Genomic DNA, 9,005 nt, shown 5'->3' with positions numbered 1-9,005 from the left:
TATAAAATGAATTTGAAAGAGCAGGCAAGATAATCTTTTTGTTTTTTAACTAAAAGAGCTGACAAGTTTACTGTACTTTCTGCACTTTTGCTTATCACACTTCTCCCTTCAAAACTATTCTTTGATAGGAAGGGGGAGCAAGTCTTCCTTGTCATTCATTCTGTTAGAAAACACCCAGTGAGTGTCACTTCACCATGATCCCCTAGTGAAGCAGAACAAATAATATAAGACTGATACAGAAAGGTTGCCCCTCCACTTTATCTGTGTGATCAAGTCATTCCTGGCTGAGTGGGCACCACCATAGGCCAAGCCGGTGGTCTCATCATTGGAGGCCCAGGCATCATTGGCGTGTGGTCTCCCATGGGTGGCCTCATTCCAGGAGCAGGTCCCACTGGCATCATCCCGGGAGGAGGGGGGCCCATCATTGTCATCACGGGAGGGCCTCGCATATGGGGTGCTGGTACCATACCAGGATGAGGAGGACTCAGGAGACTAGGTGGAGGTGGGATCATAGCCCCTGCTGTGGGAGGAGTGGAGAATGGAGTAGGAGGTATCTTTCCTTGGTGAAATGCAGCCGTTGCTTTGTCAGTCAGGTTCTGAGCTTGCTCTTCTATCCGTTTCTGGTAGTAGTCTTTCACATTCGCTTTATGTTTCCTACCACTGAAGTGTGTCTTTCTCACAGAAGGAGAGTCATGGTATTGTAGTATTCACAATAAAACTTAGGCATGTTGCTCTACAGGCCACTGGCAGCTCTGTCCCCAAGATAATCTTGAAGAAGCCCAAATGTTGAAGCACTTCCATTAGCAAATATCAAGATATATTACACAGAAGAAGTTATTGAGACAGCATAGCAACAGTACAAAGGTAAGTAATGAATTATAAGCCAGAAGAGAGTGTGTGGATAGACTAACACACCCATACATCTGGTTTCTTGAAGGACATCTCTGGAACATGATAAAGAAGAATGGTCTCCCCAATAAATGATACTACGCCTATTAAATAGTTTTAAAGGAAATATATGGTGGTGCCTCAGTTCACAAACAATCCTTTCCACAGTTCTGTTCGCAAACCAAATTGGATGTGAATTGAATCAAATTGAATGTTATATATAGTTAAATGAGAAATATATAATGTTAACCCCCAATTGGTATCATTCTCAGAAAATAATTATTGGTGTTTCAAGTCTACTTTACTAAGTTTTTGCCTCAATATGAATGATTGGCTCCAGGACTCCAGTCCTATAGATATCACAGGGTTCAAGTCCTTCATATAAAATTAGAGTATCACTTGTACAAATATTATATAAATAATTGCTATACTTTACTGCTGAGGAAAAAAAATAAGGAAAAATGTTGATATATCTTCACTCCCAATGAAAATATTTCTGAATATTTTTAAGCCACAGTTTATTTGAGTTCATGGATTTGAGAGCATATGCACAGGGAAGTAATTGTGTGTGTGTGTGTGTGTGTGTGTGTGTGTGTGCAGCCAAAATATTTTAAGAACTCCTATAAACAATACAAAAATGTGCAAAAGATTTGAAGAAGTATTTCATAAAGACATAAAACTGACTGATAGTTTAAAACTTGTTCATTGTCTTCAGTCATGATAGAAATACATACTAAAATGAAGTAGTTTACATAACTATCATAAATAATTGAATTGAGAAGAATGCAAAACAATTGCGATATTCAGGTGTTACTGGCCACAATGTAATTTTGTACCACCACTTTGGTAACTTTTTAATTCAGTTAATTTGAACAGAGTTGTGAATTATGTGGAATTATGATCTCATAATTCCAACCCTAGATATTTATGCACTAGTGAGACATAGGTACATATGGCAGATATATAGATATATAGATAGATAGATAGATAGATAGATAGATAGATAGATAGATAGATACAGAATTATTTGTTTGAGAAGATTCACTATAATGCTATTCTTACCAATGAAACATTACAAGCAACTCAAATATAAGTTAACAATAAAAAGGGCAAATAAGTTTTGATATATTCATATAAAGAAAATCTACACAGCCATGAATATTAAACTTGCAACATGAAACAACGTAAGTAAATTTCACAAACATAATATTGAGAAAAAGAAACCAGAAGAAGAGTATACATTACGTACTTGTAGCTTTATTTTTCTTACACAAGAAATGCTAATTAGGGATACAGAAGCCAGGACCATGTTTATCTTTAAGAAAGAAGGGCACATAAGTGAGTATAAAAAGATGCTAAAATATGTTAGGTCCTTAACACGAAAATTCACAGGTCTATACAGTAATTTTGCCCATGAATATTAAACTTCATTAAAAGAATACTAATTTAAAAAGTTTACCTCACCTTGAGATTTCTTGCTCATCTCAACCAAAGTTATACCCTTCCCTGCCATATTTCATGTGTCCCTTCCTTGTTTTATTTTTTCCTTAATTTCTAACCACTTGATTTATTTGATTTCTGCTAGAACTGAAAGACTGCAGTGCAAGTAGTATTTCTCTTGGAAATAAAATAAGAAAATTCAAGTATGTTAGTGGAAAGTGAGATGTAAGATCAGAAATGAAAGGAGTCAATTTAGACAGGTATCATGTAAACAGTAATTTACCTTATGCATTTATAGGGGCTCAGTTCTCTTGGTGAATTTAAATAACTTTTGAAAGCATACCCTTTGGAGTTACTCTACCTCCCTGGGGGATTGAGACTGCTAGACTAGTCACATTTGCATTGCTGTCAGTTGCTGTATAAGGGTTGCTTCTAGAAACATCTGGTTTCCTTTGTGTATAGCCAGAGCAGATAAAGACAAATCTTCATAGTTTCAGGGGTTGGCAGTAGGCACTCAGAAGATCTACTGGGACTAAACACATTAGGCAGTTAAACAGTACATCTTGGACTGGGGAGATAGCTCAGCAGTTTAAGCACCTGGCTGGCAAGTGCAAGGTTCAATCCCAGTACTGTATGCATGCCTGCAATCCCAGTGATGAGGAGGCTGAGACAGGAGGATTCCTACAAATCCATGCATAGCAAGACCCTGTACCAAATAAATAAATAAACAAAAAAATTTTTAATTAAAAATAAAATATTTCATCTCATTTTCTGACCCTACTTAGATCATTTTTCAAAATAGACAGAGTGTTGGTTTTTAGGGATTTGTTTTTGTCCAGTATACAGAGTATATTCAATAAATATTTGTCAAGAGACTTCCGAAAGGATGGTGGAGTGGTGAGCAGCAGAGACAGAGCCTCTCCAGGACTTACTATCCAAACACTGGATTACAGAGATATGAGAAAGAGAAAAAGGAAGGAAGGGGATCTGCAGGACCCAGAAAGCATCTGCATGAAGAACTAAAGCCCATGGGTGGGGAAGAGAGAGAGAAACTTCAATAAAGAAGAAAGAGGAGGAAGGCCATGCTTTCTGCGAGAACCTGGACTCACTGCAGAGAGGCACAGCTTGAAAGTGCTGATTCACAGGCCTGTTGTTCACCTCAGAGACCTCCATGAGAAGCACAACAGCGGAGCAGAGCAGTGGATGCAGCAGACTGCAGCAGACACAGTGGACTCTGGTGGCTGGTGAGCTAATCCTTCCAGACCTCCCTGGGGATAAGGCCATGGGCCCAGGGCCATACTGGAGAGAGGCCAACTAGATTGAGCTTCATAATGGCTGCTAGCTCCACCTAGTGGCTGCCAGCCAAGTTCAAGCCCACAGCAGGTGCAGCAATTGCCACAGGTTGAGTGGATCTGGTTCCAGGCTGGCAACCTGAGGCCAGCCTAATTTTGAGGGCAAATAAGGATGAAGACTTGCTGGAATTAGCCCTATCCTGCCATGGAGCTGCTACTGGCTTTCTGGGATCATTGACATGGAGCTGGACGCTGCCCATGTTGTCTTCCAGTGGCAACAGAGACATAACAGCGTATTTGTCAAATGAACAAGGGAACAACTACCAAACATGCCATTTATGTCTAGGTAATGGTCATTTATTTTTTAAATAATTTTATTGAGAAAGAATGAGCAATGAGATAGTTTCAAAACAGATTAGTAGGACAGTTACAATAATTACTACATCACATATTGTTGTCTCTGTAGTAGTTATTCATACTACAAGATGCAGACATACTATCTTGTCTAAACACTAGTTGTTCAAAACTTTCTTCTCATTGAAATAAGAGAAAGTAGCTGTACATGTTAACTATTTTGTATTTACAGATATATATTTTTCACTACAAAATGGCCCTTCATTTATATCCCCCTTTTTGCTTGCTTTTGTAGGAGATGTGTATTCCATTGCCATTCATATATTGTAGTTGCAGGAATTCGGCAAAATAATACAATGTAGTCCAGTAGTCTATAATAGTAGTGGGTTATCTGCATGACTGGCAATGTTAGAAGTTGTTAACTTGAGCCTTTTACAGCTCAGCATATTACTGTGGCTTTACTTTTTATACCTCGTTTTTATACTTTTCTGCTAAATGATTAAGACCAAGATAAAGCAAAACCTATATAACAAGAAATGTAACTTTTGTATCTGACAGGGTCAGTCAAATCCTCTCAGGACTTACCCTGAAACACTGTATTTTTAGATCTTTTGTCAGTGTCAGCCATGTGGATGAGTCACAGCCACTGCTTGACCAATTTGCTATCTGTGAAAGCCTGAGAGAATGCTTTCTCTCCACGTGACTCTCCTTAGGCACACCCTACATCCTCAATCACGTTCCTCTGTGGCCCCATAATCTCTTTGATCAGAAAATTTGGGATACCACTGAGTCACAGGATGCTACAGTAAAGGTTCTCTTATGTCCTGAATCCTCACTGACCTTGAAAGGCTAGGGCCAAAATGTTGGCTATCCTTATAGCCCATCTTTTTCTCTAATTTTGGTCTGCAAATTTAAGTTGTTAACCCTCCAGAAGAGAAGCTTAATGATATTATTACCCTAGAACATGGGCTGTTGAGTTTAACCTCAGTATCTGTCTGAATATCAAAAGCCTTAGACATAACATGGATCAGGTATTTTCCATCAATCATTGATATGCTAAACTTTAAATCTGTGCAGAAAGTGAAAAAAATAAAAGATAAAAAGTAGTAAAAAAATAAACAATTACAAATTTTTACACAGAAATTTAGAAATCTAACTATATACAATATTGTAGCAGGAAAGTCCCATGACATATTTTTTCTTATCTCTTGTTTTCATTTATAGGTAATGGTCATTTAAATTACCTTTCAATGTACATAACTAAAAGAAGTAAAATGACTCAGTGGTGATGGCACTTGCCTATATCCCTGAATCAGAAGCAGGAGGATCCAGAGTTTGACATCCACCTAGGCTTCATAGTGGGTTCAAAATCAGCCTGCATTATATAGCAAGACCCTATCTTTTAAAAAAATAAATTAAAAAAGAGAGGGATATCACTCATTTTCTGAATTCATTGGCAGAAATCCCCTGTGTAGCAAACATAAAAGCTTTTCTCTACACTATATAATTCATCAACATTTCCTCTTTTTTGGTATGATTGGCTTCTTTGTTACAGGGAGAAAGTGAGGGGTGTGACATAAATATTCTTTTTGTCAGGAAGTACAGTTTGAATAAATGTACATAGTCCTCCCCAATTATCTGTAGGGAATTCCTTCCAGGATCCCTGTGAATACTAAAATTTGCAGATTCACAGGTTTCTTTTGTAAAGTAGTATATTTGCCTATAGCTACTCATTTTCTCCCATATACTTTAAAACATGCCTAAATTACTTATAGCACCTAATGCAAAGTAAATACTGCAGTATTTAGTTAAAATGACAAGAACATTTTCTGTACATGTAGTACAGGCATAGTTTTTCCCAAGTATGTCCAATCTATTGTTGGTAGAATATATGAATACAGAATCCACATATACAGGTGACCATTTGTGTGTGTGTGTGTGTGAGTGTGTGTGTGTGTCTAAACTCCTCAACCTTGTAGTACTTATGCTTCTAAATTTTATAAATTTATTTGATTCAGATCTTTTAATGGGTTATTTTTCTGGATGATGGACTATAGTATTCAGGATAGCCTTTTATTTTAATAAGAATAACATTCTTAATAATAATAAAGTGACACTACTGTCATAAGAAGTGTCTTATTTCAAGTGATCTCAGATCCTTCATATGTTTGGCTAAGTATCCTAAATGTATGCCTTTTCAGGCTTTCAATAGTCTGGTCTGGCACAGAATTGTTTTAGCTTATGAATATTGGCCTAAATGCAACCCTGTTGTCTTGAATAATGTAAGGACCAGTTCTATGATTCACCTTCAGCTTCTGATGTCTCTTTAGTCAGGGGACTCCCTGGTCATCTTTCCTCCTTATCAATCATCAGCTGCACACCTAGCTGTGTTTGGGAGGAAGTCCATGGAGTGGCCTTTCAATAAATAAAGACGATTAAAATTAAAGGATTATAACTCTTTTTTTAAGATCATATGCTTTTTATTCTTCCTATCTCTCTCATTTTCAAATAGCTGTTGTTTATTGGCTACTTCTGAAGCTGACATTTTTTATTCTTGCATAACTTTGAAATAGACAGCAAAATCACCCTATTTTCTTGCCTCTACCTTACAGTGTGATTAAAATTCTGGAGATCCACTAGGAAAACCTCTCCATGATCATCTACAATAGAGATCAACTTGTGTATTGACTGCAGTGTGAATTCATTTATTCCTTTCATCATTATTTATTTGCCAACTGAATAAAACTTACTGCTTGCTATTTTTCTACTAGGAAGAAGAAAGTTAAGACTTATTTCAGTCAATAAGTTGAAGCAACAAATTGTACAGCATATACTGTGGTCTGTATGTTGTTTGAATGTATCCCCCAAAGGTTCATGTGTTAGAGACTCCATCCTGACTATGTGATGTTAGGAAGTAGTGTGAGCCTTCAGGAGGTGGGACTAGTGGGAAGTGTTTAGGTCATTAACGGGGAATGCCCTCAAAAGAGGTTACGTTAGTTCTTTAGAGAGCAAGTTGTTACAAGAGTGAGCCCCAACCCTGCATTGCTGTCTGAGTTCAAGTTAGATGGTGCTTTTGAGCCTTTCCACATGCTACAGCCATTTGCTGTGACCCTCTCAATAGAGCCAGTGCTAATATTTCTGTATGTGCATCCTCTAAAACTGTGAGCTACATAAGATTATTTTCCCTATCAAATCAGACTGCCTCAAATATGCCATTATAGGCACCTATTTGGAGAATGTGTGAAAAGTAACAAGAATAGGAAACCAGGATGGACCTCAGGAAACTCTTGTAGTCAGAGTGTGAACCAGAGAAAGGGAATATCCTAGAAAAAATGTTAAAGAGCAGATACAGTTAGAGAAGAAGTTTAAGAGTTAAGTCTCAGAGATAGAACAAGCTGATTAAGAAATGCCTAAAAGAATAGTAAAACACACTTCTGGGCGTGCCTGTGGATTGTAGCCAGAAATGATTGGCTTGTAGGTCAGCAAATTGAGAAGAAAGACCAACGCTAATTGTGAGTCTTGTAGCCTGGATGAAGTAAAAGGGAAAGGGAGAAGCCAGTCTGCATTTTGATAAGCTCCATTCTGTTTGAGCTGGTGCATCTTTTGCTATTGCATCTCCTGTGAATATCAGCCTCCAATCACTTCAGACTTTCAATGATGGCCTATGCCAGGGCTTCTCCAGACAGCTCACGGACTTCTGTCTCTGAAAGGTGCTGCATCCTTTTTGGTCCATGGAGACTAGCTTTTCGGGCTGAACAGCTACTGAATACTCTGTCTCTTTAGCATCCAGGTGATCACTGTGAACTATCCTGCTTCTAACCTGTAAACTCACCTAATAAATCTCCCTGCATAATTTTTATGTATTTTTTTCTATTGACTCTGTTCCTCTAGAGAACCCTAACCAATACAGAAGGAAATAGTGTAATTTTCAGATATTATACAGGTCAAGAAAAAATAATAACTGTCTTTAAAATGAAATTGTTTGCGACCGGGGAGATGGCTTAGTAGGATAAGCGCTTCCCTGGCAAGCACAAGGGCCTGAGTTCTGCCAAAAAAAACACCAAACAAATAAAATGAACTTGTAAAGGAACAAACTCAATTAGTAGGATTAGAAAAATTCAAGACTGAGGAAAAAGTGAAAGATACTGGAAAGATACAACAGTTGAAAAACTAGGAAATGAAAAAAAATAAAATTCTAAACTTCATTCCAAACCAGGACATTAAAAAAGCAAATGTTCTTTATGCTTGAAGATTTGGTGAATCATATAACAATGTAACTTATTTCTTCATCTTAGAATTATGAGCAGACTCAGGAGCTTCTTTATTTTTCTTCCCTTTGAATTGATGATAGATCAAGCATCGTATATGTATACACACATTAGCCAAGGGTCAGGATGAATTTTCTAGACTCATTTAGGTACTTTTTCTTGTCCTTCACCTCTCCAATGAGAAATAAAGTAAAATACTTCTTACTAGTAGTTGACTTGGGAGTCTCTGTCATATTACCTGTTAATTTTCTCATCTTTTTTTTGATGCAAGTATTATTAATTCTGGATTTGTAAGTAGTTTTCATTGTATTTAAATTGCTTTCAATATGTTTTCTTAAAAAATAAGGAGAAACATTTTTATAGTTAAATAATATATAAGACTAATCAATATGTGACTGTATACCAATATACTAGTGGTATTTCTTAAGATATACATCTTATAATATATTGAATTTACAAAATATATTCCTACATTGTATTCTTAAGTCAGTTAAAGAGCTTGATTTAATAACCACAATAAAGGACTAGCCAGATAGCTCAGCAGATTAAAGCACCTTCTTAGAAAGATGCAGGGGCTGAGGGCTCAATCCCCTGCCCACTATGCTGGCCCAGCCCCTGGAGCACACTGAGATGGCGATTGAGACTGGGCATGGTGGCGAGAGCCTGTCATCCCAGCTGTGGGAGGCTGAAAACAGGAGACACACTACAAGTCCAATCTCTGTAGTGAGACCCTGTCGACCCTGTACTAAATACCTTAAAAAAT

At 37.4% G+C, this 9,005-nt stretch overlaps 1 pseudogene; it reads right to left on the bottom strand.

The window, feature by feature from the left end:
* Window positions 1-269: 269 nt before the first annotated feature.
* On the bottom strand, window positions 270-727 carry LOC101585824 (annotated as a pseudogene).
* Between the last annotated feature and the right edge of the window lie 8,278 nt (window positions 728-9,005).

Source organism: Octodon degus, unplaced genomic scaffold (genome assembly GCF_000260255.1).
Source record: "Octodon degus isolate 3935 unplaced genomic scaffold, OctDeg1.0 scaffold00038, whole genome shotgun sequence".
Classification (NCBI taxonomy): domain Eukaryota; kingdom Metazoa; phylum Chordata; class Mammalia; order Rodentia; family Octodontidae; genus Octodon; species Octodon degus.
The sequence above is the reverse complement of the archived record's forward strand: the minus strand, read 5'-3'. Positions and strand labels throughout refer to the sequence as shown.